The 17,206-nt window shown below is 45.6% G+C and overlaps 1 protein-coding gene and 1 non-coding gene across 4 annotated transcripts in view; one reads left to right on the forward strand and one right to left on the reverse strand.

Moving 5' to 3' along the window:
• Positions 1-2,000: 2,000 nt before the first annotated feature.
• Positions 2,001-2,107, reverse strand: LOC139078350 (U6 spliceosomal RNA). The gene has a single exon (XR_011531287.1). It is a non-coding gene; the product is annotated as a U6 spliceosomal RNA (small nuclear RNA).
• A 1,655-nt stretch (positions 2,108-3,762) lies between these two features.
• PHF20 (PHD finger protein 20) overlaps positions 3,763-17,206 on the forward strand; it is a 143,736-nt gene continuing 130,292 nt past the window's right edge. For 2 of the 3 annotated variants that reach the window (XM_070588207.1, XM_070588210.1), the window contains exon 1: positions 3,763-3,956. The gene's annotated coding sequence lies outside the window, so the exon portion shown is untranslated. Of the gene's footprint in view, positions 3,957-7,609; positions 7,705-17,206 lie in introns of all 3 variants that reach the window. The other variant, XM_070588208.1, reaches the window with a different exon arrangement.

Raw genomic sequence — 17,206 nt, forward strand, 5'->3', positions numbered from 1 at the left:
GTTCTTGGACCTCTCAGATGCTGCTGTGACTGTGGTTTCCGGCTTCCTGAGTTCTCATACTCTGCTTGGTGCTGCAGATATCATACCCTAGTTTCTGCTCTGGAGACTGACATGGTCAAGCTTGGTGATACTCTGAGTACATGGGGTCTGTGGCTGTGACTCACACCTAAGGGGTTTGCTTTTCTGTTTTAATTTTCCCCTTGGCAGATTTATTGTAATTGCCTTGAGGTTGCGTAAGGACAGAGTATAAAGGTTCTCTGGGGAAAGGTTGAGCAAGATCAATTTTCTATTTGAATATCCTATCTCATGTGAGGTCTTTAGTTCTGCTTCTCTTTTTTTTTTTTTTTAAGATTTTATTTTTCCTTTTTCTCCTAAAGCCCCCTGGTACATAGTTGTGTATTTTTAGTTGTGGGTCCTTCTAGTTGTGGCATGTGGGATGCCACCTCAGCATGGCTTGATGAGCAGCGCCATGTCTGCGTCCAGGATCCAAAGCGGCAAAATCCTGGGCCGCCAAAGGGGAGCACGAGAACTTAACCACTCGGCCATGGGACCGGCCCCTGTGCTCCTCTTTAACTAGGGACGTTTTGAATTCTAGACAATGAATCCCTAATAAGAAAGCAATCAGAAAATCATTTATATAGAATTTTGCAGTTTACAATACATTTTCTCATGTTATTTAGCGTAAATGTGACAATTCCTTGAGTGAGGGTGGATAGCATCCCGTTTTACAGTTGAAGAAAAGTGGAGAGAGAGAAAGGATTCTTCCATGCAGGTATTGAATGCCTCTTGGGCTACTGTATACCTTGTGTGTATGTAGGGTTTCATTGTGAAGCTGTCATCTTGTGGGCTGGGACCACAGTTCTGAAATGGTTGGATACTTAGCAGTAGAGATTCTACTCTCTGGAGTTGAGGGCGCTATACATTTATTCTTTCACTCCTTCACTCAATCACAACTATTAGTTGAATGCCTATCTTGTACAAGGAAAAGTTCTACCTAAGAAAGGATTGGGAGGTTGACATCAACTACTAGTGAGATGCTGGGAGGATCTTAAGGCAGAAGGGTAGATGCTGCTAAAGAGGCAGTTGTAAGACTTGGGCTATAGAGCAGAATTTTGCAAACTGGAGGTCTGTGGCTAGCAGCCAGTGAATGTCCAGTTCAAAAGTTGGCAAGCCAGGTTCCTGCAGGTTTTTAAATCAGGAAGAGCTTAACTCCTGGGGTATTTTATTCATATCTGTATCAAATTATTTTTGTCTGGCCAGTATCAGTCCTCCTCTCTCTTCCTATTTGGGAGAATATCCTTAGGGTCAGATTGTTCCTGTCTTCTTTCCCTGGCAGGCTAGACTAATCCACGTGACCTGAGATTGACCAATTAACAGCAGCTCCTGGCCAAGATTTTGCCTCTTGAGTGAGTGACTCAAAGACAAAGGGATGTTAGGATTGAATCCCAGCTGTGGCGTGTAGTGCTGCTGGCAGCAGCAGCTGCTGCTTCTTGGTGGAGCTGCTCTTGTGCCTGCTTGTTTTCCAAGCCTGACCTCCTGTCATGCTCTGGGCTCCCAATATCCTTGTAATATCTTCCTCTTTTGCTTGTACTTACAACAATTTCAGTGCTTATACTTGCAACAGACAAAAAGAATTTTAACCTACAAATTGTGACGATTCTGTACCAGGCTGTGACTTCCTTGAGAGCAGGGCCTAAATCTCATTCTGCTCTGTGTTTTTGGTGCCCAGCTCAACCCCGCATCTCAATACATACAGGTTGAATAGGTGAAGAAACATGTTATATTTACATGGGGCTATGGAGTCTGGGATTCTTGGCATTACTGTGGTTGTGGGGCAAAAAAAGTATCTATATGCTACAACAGCCACTAACATTTGAGCAATTTCATGTTAATAAACATAAATCCAGAGGATCCTGGGAAGGTCCTTTCTTCCTGTATTTGAGCACTTTGCTGAGTTCATGCACATGGTTCTAGTCCTCAAATTCCTGAAGTTTTTTTTTTTAAATATGGAATGCTTCACTAATTTGCATGTTATCCTTGGGCAGGGGCCACACTAATCTTTTCTGTATCATTGCAATTTTTGTATATGTGCCGCCAAAATGAGCACAGCTGAAGATTTTGTCCCTGCTTTCACAGAACCTCTTCCTAAGCACTGCTCTCTGCCCTGACTGTTTCAGCTGAGGAAACATTCTCTTCAGTCTCCAGCCCTGATTCGAAAAGCACCTCTCCCGTGAACTCATGTCATAAAGAAGAATCTACTAATTTTTTTCAATATCGCTTGCTGTCCTTTCATCCCTTCCATGGATACGCATTGGGCATCTACTATTTGTCAGATTTTCACAATTCATTGTATACAAGATAGTCCCTAACTCTAATTTGAGAAAAAGACAAATACAAACTAGAGAACAAACAAATGAAATAATTACAAAGTATGTTAAGTGCTCTGTTGAAAAAGAACTGTGATAAGGTAGAGAATAATTGCCATGAGGGAGGCGTGTGATGGAGGGGAGCACTTCTACATAATGTAGTCAAAGAGGATCTCACTGAGGAGATGACAAACTCAGATCCGCAGTTTGAAGAGTCAGCTTTGCAAAAAGCAACAGCCTATTCAATGGCTGAGTAGCTGGAAAGAGCCACAGAAACTAACAGAAAGTCGGTGTGGTCAGAGGATGAGAAAGGTGGAAGATGCAGATAGAGAAATTGATTGGTTGTTTTAAGCAGGACAGTGACATGATTAGATTTACATTTTAAGAAGTGTAGTCTTTTAAGAAGTGCTCTGTCTTTCCAGTGTAAAATAAAGTCATTATTGCCCTCATACATAACAAATGTTTAGCATTTCTCCTTGGGACTTTCCAGGTCCCATTGGGAAAACATCTCAGACCCTCCTGGGGTAGGCACAACTCCGACCTTGGTCTCCAGAGGCAAAATACAGCTCCTCTCCACACCTGCAATTGGAATCCTTTCCTAGGAGTTAAAGAGGCAAAGTGGAGGAGGGATTAGGGCAAAGATCCTGAGGAGGGAAGGAAACCGCCTTGTCTGAGGATTTAAAAGAGGCTGAGAATAGGGGCTGGCCCCGTGGCCGAGTGGTTAAGTTCGCGCGCTCCACTGCAGGTGGCCCAGTGTTTCGTTGGTTCGAATCCTGGGCGCGGACATGGCACTGCTCATCAGACCACGCTGAGGCAGCGTCCCACATGCCACAACTAGAAGAACCCACGACGAAGAATACACAACTATGTACCGGGGGGCTTTGGGGAGAAAAAGGAAAAAATAAAATCTTTAAAAAAAAAACAAAAGAGGCTGAGAATGTGGGGAAGTTGGATGTGTCAGAGCATGAGAAAGGCGGGTTATGTCCAGACTTTGAAGAGCCTGGTAGATATGCTACAGTGAAGATTTAGATCTTAATCCTAAGAACAGTGGGAAACAGACCTTGAGCGGGGGATAGCTGTGATTATATCTGCGTTTTGAAAAGCTCCCACTATGTGTGTGTGAAGAATGTATTGCAAGGGGAAAGGCTAATGGGGGTGGAGGGGACCACCATCACCTAGGAGAGAGGTGATGATGGCCTAGAGTGTTGGCAGTGGGATGGAGAGAAGTGGGAGGCTTCGAGATGCATTTAGGAGGCAAAATTACCAGGTCCAGTCCTGGGCTTCGTGTGATCACAGCGGTTAGCGGTGAGCGAGGACTTCGTGCTCCAGACCAGAGCGCCGGCCAGGTTCCCGCGCGTCAGGGCAGTGGGCGTGGCCCGCCTGAGCCGCCGCCACAGCGATCGGGCGGGGCGGGGCGGGGCCGGGGGCGGGGCAGCTGGGGCGCTGCGTCACTCGGTGGTGGCGATGGTGCGTGTGTGTGTGGGGGGCGGGGGATACGCTGGGCGCGTCCCGGGGGTCACGTGGTGCGCAGCACGCAGAGTCCTTCTGTCGGTTGGTCCTGGAGCGGCGCAGCCGGAGCGGGGCTGTGAGGTGAGCTCGCGGCGAGGCGCGGCGAGGCGAAGCCGGCTGGCCGGGGCCGGGTCCGGCCGGGCCCGCGCCGTGCGCGCGCCGTGCGGGCGGGGACCGTGACGGACGCTGCCGCTGCTTCGGTCCCCTGCCTGGCCCCGCTCCCCGCTTGGCCTCGCTCGCCCAGCCGGGAGGGAGGCCCGGGGACCGCTGTTGAGAGCGTGGCGGGCGTGCTAGCGGCGCCCAATCCCCAGGGCTGCCTGCGGGAGTGACGGCGGCCGCGGCCAATCAGCGCCGCCCGAGGGGGCTGGGCCGCGGGGTGCGGGCCCCGGGCGCGGAGCGGGCCGTGTTGGGGGTGGGGGGTAAGCGCTAGGGCCGGAGCCTGAGCCGTGTGGCCCCCAAGAGCTCCACCACCAGGCCCTGTGTTGCCTTGTGCTTTGGGAACGCGTTTTCTTTTATTGACTCTTATCCTATTCTGGGGAGCACACCCCTTTCTCGAGCCCCCGACTATGGGAGTGTCCCTTTTCTCTGTAGTTTTGAAAATGTAAGTGGTGCACCCCCTTTCTTAAGCTCCAGCCCTGGGTTTTTATCTCACTTTCCAAAGGCCTCCAAACTGGGGATGTATCCCATTTCCCAAGCCCCCTCCCAAACTGGGAGGGTACTCCCTTGTTCGAGCTTCCAATCTAAGTAAGCACTCCTTTTCAAATTTGGGGGTTTGCCCCGTTAACAAGTCTCTCAAATCTGGGGTCCAATGACCAAAGTTTTGGCATACTTATATTCCCACAAATCCAAGGAAGACTCCTCTTTACCAGGCCCCAAATCTGGCCACATGCTTTCCAGAATTTCTTAAATTTAGGGGCCACTTCCTTTCCCCAACTATTCAAATCAGGGCATGCACCTCATTTCCAGAGTCTGCCGAAAATGAGATCCAGTTCCTGAAGTTTAGGGGTACGTATTTGCAGTTAGACAAATAAGGGAATTCCCTGCCTTTTTCAGTCACTCTATTCTTGAGTTTGCACCCTTTTTCCTGAGTTTTCCAAATCGAATTATCCTGTTTTCTGGGGGAGACTCATTTTCGTATCTGAAAGTGTATTTGTTTCCTCTGCCCCCAGAATGTACGAAATGCACGCCTTTGGTTACACAGTTCTTGGGGTGCAGCCACATTCCTGATGCTTCTTAAATCTGGGAGGGTACACCTTTTTTCTGAGTCTTCTCATTCCCAGGCAGTGCTTGGTGGTGGTTTTTAGCGTTTTTCCCATCCAAGACATTTTCTCTGCTCAGTTTCCTTCCCTGTTTGGAACCACGTTTTCCTTTAGATGCTGTCCCTGTCTGGTCAGCGCACCCATTTCCTCTTCCTTCCTCGGGTGAATGCGTATCTGTCTTCAACACGCCACTTTCTCTGCCTCTGTGGCCTTTTTTTTGAGCAGACTTCCTATAGTCGCACCTCCTGAATTCCCCTCCCCCAAGGGGAGGATTCCCCCTCCTCCTAAAAGGAGGCCTGTGTGTTGTCTTTCATGTTTACTTTATCTTTTATCATTCAGCTTTCTGCTAACAGGAGCTCTTCTCTCTAGGCTTGCCCTAACCCCGGGCATTTTTTGGGTTTCTCATTCCCCTTGGACACTGCTCTGCTTACCTAGTGGCTGTAGAGATTTTCCCCTTTCTTCCCCCTGAGCTGGAGGTGGCCTCAAGTCCAGGACTGCCCAACCTCCCCGGAGCTGGATTTAAATTGGAAAGGAATCCCCTCGCATTTCTTTGGTTATTCACAGGACTCTTGATCCTCCTGGTGGTTTCCTTCCTATGAGATTCTTCTTAGATGGATACTGTTTTCTCCTTTGCTTTATTTCCCTGTGTTGGGGGAAAAACCCTCAAGAGATTCTTCTAGTGTTGCTTCCAGCTCATAAGCTTCCTCCCTACATTGGCTTTCTTCCTTCCTTTTATCAAGAAAAGAGGTTATTTGGAGAAATCTCTTGGTCACTCTTTTTGTTCTTGTCCCTGAGGTGCGGGTCGGGTATGAGTACTTTTTTCTCGCCATCATCCTCTCACATATGGGCCAACCCTTGTTCTCAACCCCTATCTTAAAATCTGCAAATATCTCAGACCTCTTGTCTCTTAAGAGCCTCTCAGTAGGTTCTTTGTTTTGTGTTTCCCTTTGCCTTTCCTGGTCTTACTCGGGGCTTCTCAGCCTGAACCCCAACCAGATTAATTTCCCCACAGCTGGAATCCCAAGTGCTTATGGGATAATGACACCCCTGACCTTTCTCCCATTTGGGAAGTACTTGAGTGCGCAGCTGTATGAGGCCTCAGTCCGAGAGGGAGTTTGGCCTTGAGAAGCTACACTGGCAGGATAAGGCAGGAAAATACTGCATTTTCAGAACCATGTCCTTTTGAATCTCATTTGGAGATTGGATGTTTGCCAAGCACCTGCTTCTTAGGGATGCAGGGGATTTAATGATACTCCCAGGAACCTGTAGGAATTAATGGGGCTTGTGGAGAAGTGCTCTGAACTCAGTGTTAGAACTTGAATAAAATTATCCATTATTGTATTTTCAAACAGCTAAGCTGTTTTATATTTCATGTACATGAAAGCGCTGGAGCTAAGTTGTGTTATTTCAGGAAGTGAAATAGATCCCACATTTAGATCATATAGTCATTAGTAAGTACCAAGTTCATTAAAAAACATTAAAGGTCTGTCTGAGCAGTACCTAATAAAATATGGTATGCGGAAAGTGAAGAGGTACTTTGTCTCTTTCTTTGCTTGTTTGGTCCTTTATCTGTGTACTGCTATGTACAATGCACCCTTAAAAGTATTGTACACCAGTGCATCTCTTGAATGTACGTCTGAGTCAGCTGGGGAGGGAGGAGTGTGTCTTGCTAAAATGCTGATTCTGATCCAGTAGGTTTGGGAGGGCCTGAGTATCTGCATTCTAATTCCCAGGTGATGGTAATGCTACTGAATTACACTTTGAGTAGTGAAGTTCTATACCCGAAGCCGAAGATTCCTTTGTGAAAATAGGAAGGTGGTGGTTAGCCTTATGCTGGGGTGTTATTTTCCATTTTCTCTTTACCCAGACACATCCCTTAAAGTTTGTATAAGGTCATGGTCCCCTTCTGAGGACTATTATTTATGCTCAATTACAGTTATTCTAGCATTTATCTTTTAAAACCATGGCTAAAACTTGTCTAAGAGTTTGATTTCTATGTATTTTGTCAAATTTAAGTGCTTAAATATGAATGTAATTCTTTTTTTTATTTATTTTTATTTTGTCATTTTTTGTTTTTTTAAAAAAGATTTTATTTTTCTTTTTTCTCCCCAAAGCCCCCCAGTACATAGCTGTATATTTTTAGTTGTGGGTCCTTCTCGTTGTGGCATGTGGGATGCCACCTCAGCATGGCCTGATGAGTGGTGCCTTGTCTGTGCCCAGGATCCTGACTGGCGAAACCCTGGGCTGCCGAAGTGGAGTGCACAAACTTAACCACTTGGCCACAGGGCCGGCCCTGAATGTAATTCTTGACATAGAATCATTCTAGTAAACACCATATAGCCAATATAGTAATCAGCCAATTTGTCCCTCTGGTTCCTCACCTGTCATCCTGCCATGAGTATGGAGTCTCAGATACCCAAAGTCAGCAAGGTCACAGGTGTTGGAATTTTCAAGGAGTCCTTCTTGGTTTTTTAGGTTCTGGAAGTGGACCTGGGAAAGGCAGGTGCCTGGGTCTTGAATGGAAACTGCAGGCTTATCTCTGTATGGAAGCTTCACAAAGGCAAATGCTGGTAGGAAGATAACATTCTTTGATGGGGATCATGGCTTATGATGCTCTCTCTCCTTTTGTACTGACATCTCTAATCTATTTCTGAGTCTTAGTGGGTTTTTCTTTTCTAAATGTCTTAGGTCATCTGTGCCTGTTTCCCTGGCTGTCACCTGTCATGGCCTTTTTCCAGCCTGATCCTATTCTGGGTCCTAATCAGGACAAACCTGACTGACTAGAATATTTTGTGTCCCAGTCCCCCCCCCTCCCCCCCATGAATGTCAGATCCTCTTCGGTAACGGATTTGATCTGGATTTGGCTCTAGTCCCAGCCCTTCCACTCACTGTGAGACAGACCTCAGGCAAGTCACTTAATGCCACTGGGCCTCATACTCCCCATTTGTCAAATGAGGGGCTTATTATCTCCAAGGTCTCCTCTGCTCTGAGTCTTTGTCACTGCCTTGCTCAGAAACCCAGTGTCTGTGGGAGCTTGTTGTAGCAGATCTGATTTCTTTCATGTGCTCTCTTGGGCAGGCTGCCAGTCATTTCCCTGTCCGAGTCACTTCTGCCACTGCCTCTTTTCTAGCCGAGGCAGCCAGTTTGTCCTCACACCCAACTTCAGCATTCTTCTCCCTCCATGTCGTCTGCCAGTTCTATGCTTTATTTCATTCAAAACTGCCTAAACATCTCAAAAAAGTCTTCCTTGAATTCTCCATTCAATGTCAGCTACTTCCCTGAATCGCTAAGAGGGAGTCTGTAGTTTACATACGCCTATGTTTATTTGTAAGTTCTCTTATCTGGTGTATATCTAAAAAGTGTTTTCCCCTCCCCCCAACCCTGCTTTCTTTTTTTTTTTTGAAGAAGAAGATTAGTCCTGAGTTAACATCCGCCACCAGTCCTCTTTTTGCTGAGGAATAGTGGCCCTGAACTAACATCTGTGCTCATCTTCCTCTACTTTATATATGGGACGCCTGCCACAGCATGACTTGATAAGCACTGCATAGGTCTGTGCCTGGGATCCAAACTGGCGAACCCTGGGCCACCAAAGAAGAGCACATGAACTTAACCGCTGCACCACCAGGCAGGCCCCCCAGCTTTCTTTTTTGCTTTGAATTAGTAGCGTTAGGTAAAATGAAATTTAAAAGTTAAGCAGGTAGTTTGCCTTTGGCTGGAGTTTGGGGAAGGTGAGATGTAATGCTTTTAGCCCTCGTTTCCCAAGGTCTCCCATGTCTTTGGGGAATCAGCTACCTGGTGCTTCCTGGATTTTAAAGGTGCTGAAAGTCCCTATCTGAAACTTGAAAAGGTATCCTAAGTCAAACGCCATTAAAGATTACTTCCAAGTGCTCTTCTTCTTAGGAACACACTCATTCACAAAACCCCAGACAAGAAATTGCTAAGGACAATGATAAATCTAGATTTCAAATAACTTCATTAATGAGTAAAGCTAACAGTTCTTTGAGAACACCTGATTATTCTCAAAAACAGTTACTGAAGTTGTGTGGAAATCAGGGCTCAAAGATGTGTGTAACCTCCTAACCTCTCTTCTTCATCTTTCTGGGAAGTAATGGGGGGACGTTTACATTTTTCTTTTTCTTTCTTTTTCTTTTTTGAGGAAGATTAGCCCTGAGCTAACTACTGCCAATCCTCCTCTTTTTGCTGAGGAAGACTGGCCCTGAGCTAACATCCATGCCCATCTTCCTGTACTTTATATGTGGGACACCTGCCACAGCATGGCATGCCAAGCGGTGCCATGTCCGCACCCAGGATCCGAACCGGTGAACCTGGGGCCGTCGAGAAGCGGAACGTGTGCAGTTAACCACTGCGCCACCGTGCCGGCCCCTTTTTTTTTTTTTTAAAGATATTTTTCCTTTTCCCCAAAGCCCCCCGATACATAGTTGTATATGTTTTTAGTTGTTGGTCCTTCTGGCTGTGGCATGTGGGATGCCGCCTCAGCCTGGCTTGATGAGCGGTGCTAGGTTCGTGCCCAGGATCCGAACCTGTGAAACCCTGGGCCACCGAAGCAGAGGTGTGAACTTGACCACAGGGCTGGCCCCTGCGTTTTTCTTGATAAGCATTCTTTAAACCAAAATGTGTGTTTAGTTAGAGCCTCTGTGGTTAGATTGTAAGTTTGGAGAAAGGGAGGGTCTCTATGTTATTCCTCTTTCTCAGCAACTGTCGCTTACAGGTTGTTGACTGACTAATCTTGTGGTAACCTATTGAAAATTGAAACCTCGGTTTGTAATGATGCTGTGACAGCTTTGCTAGATCTTGGGCTAGGCATCCAGCTCTCCTTTGCTTTCTTTGGCCAAATAATGGAAGTAATGAGCTTGCAGAAATCCCATAAAATTTTAGAAGCCTGGTATGACTCACCAAGCAGATGTAGAGCAGTTGTATGAAGGGGGGAGGTGTCTGAATCACTGGACTTTGGGGAAGGAGGGAGAGGAGGGTCCTGGGAAAGGATTTAAAACCATGGTTTTATTCAATGAGAGATTATCTCATGTCAGGAACATGATCCTAGGATTTTACAGGCTGGCTCCCGGCATCTTAGATGAGTATTTGGGCTCTCTTTGTCCTGGTAGAGACCTGATTTTCAAGAGTTCTGTTTCCGACATGGAAAGGATCGATGGCTAGGTAGATTGACCTGCCTTCCTTGCTTCTACAGGTGCACAGGTGTTGGGATTTCTAGGTTGTGGAAACCTGGTTTGGAAACGTGGGCATTTTACAGTAATAATAAGTTAGGTAGCATTTTTTGGAGCACTGTACTGGATCTTATTGAATGTTTACAATTTACCTGTTAGCCTCATCTGATAGATGAGGAGGCTGAGATTAAGTAACTTGTGCGAGATCATTTGGCTGATGGAGTCTAGGTTTCTTTGCCTGCAATCCCAGTGCTCTTACATCCTCCTCTGTACAGCTGCCTTACTTTTCCCCCGAGAGGTCATCTTGCCACTTCACCCCAGGTTCTGTTCCTGACCGTGCAAACATCCCTTAAGTGTAGAAGCCCAACTCTTTCAGCTCAGGCTGCCTTCTCCCTTTCTTGAGGCTCCTGAGCATGGCTGGTTTGGGCTGCTTGACTGACCCTTGGTCCCATGGAGTGATGAATGCTGTCCAGTGTGCTTTGATGAATAAGAAATTGGTCATGTTGTTACCTGTATGAGAATTATGTACCTATAATTCAGAAATGCTAGATAGTTAAAGAGGCTGCATGTCATCCAGGCTTCATGACACGTGGTGATAAGGACCAGGATTTGGAGGCAGAATGCCCATGTTTGAGTTCCAGCATCTGCCACTCTCTTGGGACTATACGTAACTTGGGCATGTGGCTTAAACCTCTTGGGCCGCTAACTGTGGCATGGACACTGGAGGCAGACTTCCAGCATGGCAAGTTACTTAACCTATCTGGACCTCTGTTTCCTCACTCCAGTATCATCGTAACTACTTCACATTGATCATTGAAAGTATTGGTAAATGTTAGCTTTCCCTCCATTTCCTAATCTGTAAAATGAGAATAAGAAAACCTAATTTGTAAGGTTATCAAAACTTGGTGAATTGTGAAGAGTTGAGTGTGTTACCATTATTTTGTTTTATTCCTCTCACAAAATGTTTGTAAAATCACCTCATGGACCGTATTTGTTAGTTTGTATTTCATGTTTAACTGCATGAGTAGTGTCTGTAAGAGAAAAAGACACTTAAATTTCTTTTCTCATCTTCAAACATAACAGTTTAACAGTAACCCCTTAATATTATTAGTGTTCAGATACCCAGAGGCCTTTTTTTTTTTGAGGAAGATTAGCCCTGAGCTAACTACTGCCCATCCTCCTCTTTTTGCTGAGGAAGACGGGCCCTGAGCTAACATCCATGCCCATCTTCCTGTACTTTATATGTGGGACGGCTGCCACAGCATGGCTTGCCAAGCGGTGCCATGTCCGCACCCAGGATCCGAACTGGCGAACCCTGGGCCTCCGAAGCGGAATGTGCTCACTTAACTGTTCTGTCACCGGGCCAGCCCCTCAAAGGCCTTATTTTTAAAAGCAGTGTAAGTATAGTAGTGGGTTTTGGAGGAGATCTTGCTTCTCAAATCCCAGCTCTTCCCCCTACCTGGGTGACCATAGCAAGTTACTTGTTCTAAGCCTCCTTTCCCTCCTCTGTAACATGGGATAATATCGCCTACTTCTCTGCATTGTTGGGAATGAGATATTTGTCAAGGATTTAGGCTATGGTGAAGACTCAGTAAATGTTAGCCACGGCTAGTATTAATAATCAAAGCCAGGAATAAAAGTTAATATTTAAAGAATAAGGGTTATAATTCAGAAAAATGTCTTTGGAGGCCCCATGGAGTAATGACTCCACCTCCAAATTGCTTTCCTTTATGATATAGTGATACCTCAATTAAGGACTCCTGTAAGAGCAGCTTAGTCAGGTATGTTTAAAAAAAGATTCCCTCCCCTAAAAAGATCCCACACAACCCTACTCCAGAGCTACCAACACTTACAGACTGGAGCCTCTCTGTGACTGAAAAATGAATAGTTTTTCTTAGGTTCCAGGGCCGAAATCACATCTGTCTTCAGGTGCCTCATTCCCTGTGCTTTGCCTTCCTCCCCCTGTCCCCACGGAGTAATAACAGTTCCTACATTTATCTGTGGATAGCTTTTTCTTTTTTTAAAGACAGGCACCTGAGCTAACAACTGTTGCCAGTCTTTTTTTTTCTTCTGCTTTTTCTCCCCAAATCCCCCTAGTACATAGCTGTATATTTTTAGTTGTGGGTCCTTCTAGTTGTGGCATGTGGGATGCCACCTCAGCATGGCCTGATGAGCGGTGCCATGTCTGCGCCCAGGATTTGAACTGGCGAAACCCTGGGCCACTGAAGCAGAGCGCGTGAACTTAACCACTCGGCCATGGGGCCGGCCCCTGCATAGCACTTTTCAACGAGCCTCCACATGATTGTCTCCTTGAATCCCTACATCCCTTGAGAGGGGTGATATTGGTCTCTTTCCTGTTTTTATTCCCGTTTTGCCTATGAGGAAGCTGAGGTTATCTCATTTAACAAGCATCTGACAGCCATGTAAGGGCACTGCTTGTTAGATGATGGGGTGCCTGTGAACAGTTCATTGCCTTTGGAGAGATCGGCTCAGAAATAGGCAATTTCATTTTAGAGTGCTGAGTGGTGTGGTCCAAAGGGCAGGCGAGGCTGCCATGGGAGCATATTGGAGTGGGCTGCTGGCCTAGAGAGTCCTTCGGGGATGTCCTGATGGCTGAGCCCAGTCTGAAGGGCAAGGCAGAGGAAGCAGCTTCTTTGAGCAAAGGTATGGAGGTTGGAACTGTAAGGAGTCTGGGTGTGTTGGCTGCAATAGCAGTAATAGCCTTGAGAGCTTACTGTATGCCAGGCTCTGTGCTACATAATTTTTATCTTCACAACACCTGTATGAAGGTTTGAAGTCAGTACTGGTACTATCCCCATTTAACAGATGTGCAGCCTGAGACTCAAGAGGAAATGACTTGTGCAAGGTTTTCTGGAAAATGGTGGGGCTGGGGTCCAAACCCAGGCAGTCTCATTCCAGAGTTCTGGCTCGCAACCGTTGTGTGCCACTGCCCTTCTACTAAGCTTGCCTGCTTCCTTGCTTTTAAGCTTCCATCTTTAGAGATTCCCAGTTTGGTTTGGTCATAATGGCTAACCCACCAAAGGCCTTGATGCTGCACTAAGTAGCTTGAACTCTGTTCTGTAGGGGAACTACTGAACTGTTTCTTTTTCGTTTTTCAGTTGCGATATAATTGACATATAATGTGAACTGTTTTAAACAGAGGAGTCTTATGATAATATTTGTGTTTTAGAAATATTACTGTAGTAGCATTGAGGAAGATTGGCAACAGTGTAGTAGTTGACCAGAGTCAAACTACCTGGGTTCATTACCTTGTCCCAATACTTGCTGGCTTTGTTATTTGGGCAGCTTACTTACCGAACCTTAGTTTTCTTATCTATAAAGTGGGAATATGGGGCCAGCCCGAGGCCGAATGGTTAAATTCGTGAGCTCTGCTTCAGCAGCCCAGGGTTTTGCCAGTTCGAATCCTGGGCGCGGACATGGCACTGCTCATCAAGCCATGCTGAGGTGGCATCCCACATGCCACAACTAGAAGGACCCACAACTAAAAAATACACAACTATGTACCGGTGGCCTTTGGGGAGAAAAAGGAAAAACAAAATCTTTAAAATGGGAGTAATAATAATCCTTATTACAAATCTATACGGTAGACACTAAATGAGATGATGTATACATAAAGCACTTAGAATAGTGTCTGTCATAAAATAGGCACTCAGAAGATGTCAGTTTATAAGACAATATTGATTTGGATCTGGGAAGGGTGTGGCTGGAGGTTTTGAGGTCTGTTGAGAGCTGTCGCAGTGATCAGATTAGAACTGATGGGGGCCTGAATTGGGCAACCACTCGGCAATGGGAGAGACCTGGAAGTAGGTGTTACAAAATGGTGACTGAGAGTGGAAGGTAAGAGTGGTGCCCATGTTTCTAGCTTGGCACATTGGCCAGTCTTGGGGCCTTAAACTGTGATGGGGAGAAAAAAGGAGAAGGAACTTGTAAGGGTAAGATGATTAGCTCAGTGAGGTTGAGTAATGTGCTAAAGGTCATTCAGCAAATGTATTCTGGAGCCAAGCCTGGGCACAAGGCCCTTTCCATTGCTTCTGGAGAGATCCACTGATTTAACCCACTCATTCTCAGTAATTTGGAATGAGTGAACTCAACTTTGTTTCTGTCTGTCTGAATTTTAATTGTGGAAGGAAAAGCTTGGCTCTTGGAGAAAGCATTTCAAGTATCCGGGAAGAGGGTAAGGGAGTTTTTTTGTCCTATTTCTTTCCTCCCTTCTTTTTTCCCTCACTCCCCACCCTTCCTTCCCTCCTTCCTTATCCCCTCAAGTAAAAGAGGCTAATTCAGTCCTTTTTAGCATGACCTGAGAAAGGGCCTGAAGGAATGGAAATGGTCTTTCCTTTAGACCCAGTCTTCCTTCTGTGTCCTTGAGGAAACTTGAGGATGGTGATGGAGGGGCTCTTGCCCCTACTTGAACCAATTTATCGCTTCCCTAGGACTAAAGATGTGCTCTTTATATTCTTTAGTATATTGGATACTATTTGATGTCCTTTTTGCTAGTGCTACTACTATTACACAACCATTTTATCACCGATGCTGAATATTTAGTGATTACTGTGCTAAGTACTTGACATTCATTAACTCATTTATTCCTCGCAACAATGCCAGGAGGTAGGGCTTATTAATCCCATTTTATAGATGGGCAAACACAGGGAGGCTCAGTGATTTTTTTTTGATTTTCACTCCACCAAAAATGAGTGGAGCCAGGATTGACTAGAATCTAAGTCTAAAACCTATCTGTGCTCTCATCCCTAAGTACTCCTTGGCCTTCCTCCAACACAGAACTTTGGCGGAGTCCCCTTGGAAGCTTGCTCCTGTGAGACCTAGGTGTCACTGGACCTGCTGATGTTGTTTATGCTTTTCTGGGAAAGCAGCGTGAGCTACAGGGAGAGAGTCTCCACTTCCTAGACTCAGAGCAATGGGGGATGGGGAGCTCATTCCCGCCTGAGGCACCCTCCTCTAGGGCTTTCCTTCTGCCTAGAATTCTCTTCCCCTAGATCTTCACGTGGTTTTCTTCTTGTCATTTAGATCTCTGCTCAGACCTCAGCTCCTCAGAGTCCTTTCTAACAGCCTTTATCTAAAGTGGTCCTCTCATGTCACCGGTTCACATTACTTTGTTGAGTTTTTCCACACAGTACTTATCCTGCCAGAAATTATCTTCTTTGTGTATGTGTTTATCTTGTTTATTGCCCACTTTCCCCCACTAGAGAACATGGTTGGGGGTGTCTTGTCCTCCCAGTATCTATCTCCAGCACCTGGCACGTCGCAGGCACTCAAATACTTATTGAATGAAGGAGGCATAAGATTAAGCTGGTCTTTCACTTGAAGTGACCCTCAATTAAAAGGGGGTTGCACTGAGTTGAAAAGGCACCATCAGCCTTTAATGGAGGTTGAATGCAAGCCTGGTGGTAAGCACTATTCGGTTATCCCAAAGCCTGTTCTGTAGTCTCTGGTGATTGACATTCTTTCCTTGAGTGTCCAGAGTTTATTTTCTCCTAACCCTGTCTCAGCGCCGACTTGTTGAAAGGTCTTGTTCCATACCCATCTATCACTTTAATTCTTTATTACTTTAAGCTTCAGTCCCTTCTCCTGGAGCACAGTAGGTTTGCTGAGGGCCGGACCTTCAGTTACTATGACTACAGTACTCTTTGACCTCTCCCAAAATAAAACCCAGGGTCCTTGTCAGTACAACATTAACTGTAAATGTATTATGAATTCAGAAAATTCTGCTGCCATTTTTTGAGTACCTACTTTGTGCTAGACAAACAGGGGCTTTGCAAATCTTTTCTCACCTAATCCTTATGGCAACCAAGATAGGGGCCATTAATCCTCATTTGATGAGTTAAAGAGACTCAAAAGATGCAGCTCTTAAACAAACATGTGATAGTGGTTAAGACTCTGGAGCCGCAGGGCCTAGATTCAAATCCTGCCTTAGCCCCTTACTGTATAGGTGTCCTAGGCTGTCCCTAAGTTTCCTCCTGTTTTCTCATCTTTATGAGTATTAATAAATCACGTACCTCTGTGGTTGTTGTAAGGATTACGTGACTTCATATGTGTAGAGTTAGCTGCTATTATTATCATTATAAGTGTTTTTTATGTAAGTCTTGTTAGTCTGCCTAAGAGTGTTTTTTATCTACTCTCCTTTTGTAAGGTTAGTTCACATCCTTGTCATTTTAGTAGCTTAGTAGCATTCTTTAATTTATTAGGCATCTGTTGAATGTCAATCATTCTTTTCTCTAATGGAGCTTTCCCTAATGGACTACACTATAGTCCTACTATGTTAGCTTTTAAGTACTCTCTTCCTCTTTTTATTTTTAAAGATTTTATTTTTCCTTTTTCTCCCCAAAGCCCCCCAGTACATAGTTGTGTATTTTTAGTTGTGGGTCCTTCTAGTTGTGGCATGTGGGATGCCACCTTAGCATGGCTTGATGAGCGGTGCCATGTCCGCGTCCAGGATCCTGACTGGCGAAACCCAGGGCCGCCAAAGTGGAGCGTGGGAACTTAACCACTTGGCCACGGGGCTGGCCCTTACTCTCTTATTCTTAAACATGTGAACTATATCTAGTTTCCCCAGAATCGTATGTAAAGAGCTATTGTTTTTTTCTTGTTTTCACAAACAATTTATTTTTATTTTATTTATTTATTTTTTTTGAGGAAGATTAGCCCTGAGCTAACATCTGCCCCCAATCCTCCTCTTTTTGCTGAAGAAGACTGGCCCTGAGCTAACATCCGTGCCCTCCTTCCTCCACTTTTTATGTGGGACGCCTGCTACAGCATGGCTTGCCAAGTGGTGCATAGATCTGCACCTGGGATCTGAACCGGTGAACCCCAGGCCACCGAAGCAGAACGTGCGAACTTAACCGCTGTGTCACTG

This window comes from Equus przewalskii, chromosome 21, assembly GCF_037783145.1.
Source record: "Equus przewalskii isolate Varuska chromosome 21, EquPr2, whole genome shotgun sequence".
Classification (NCBI taxonomy): domain Eukaryota; kingdom Metazoa; phylum Chordata; class Mammalia; order Perissodactyla; family Equidae; genus Equus; species Equus przewalskii.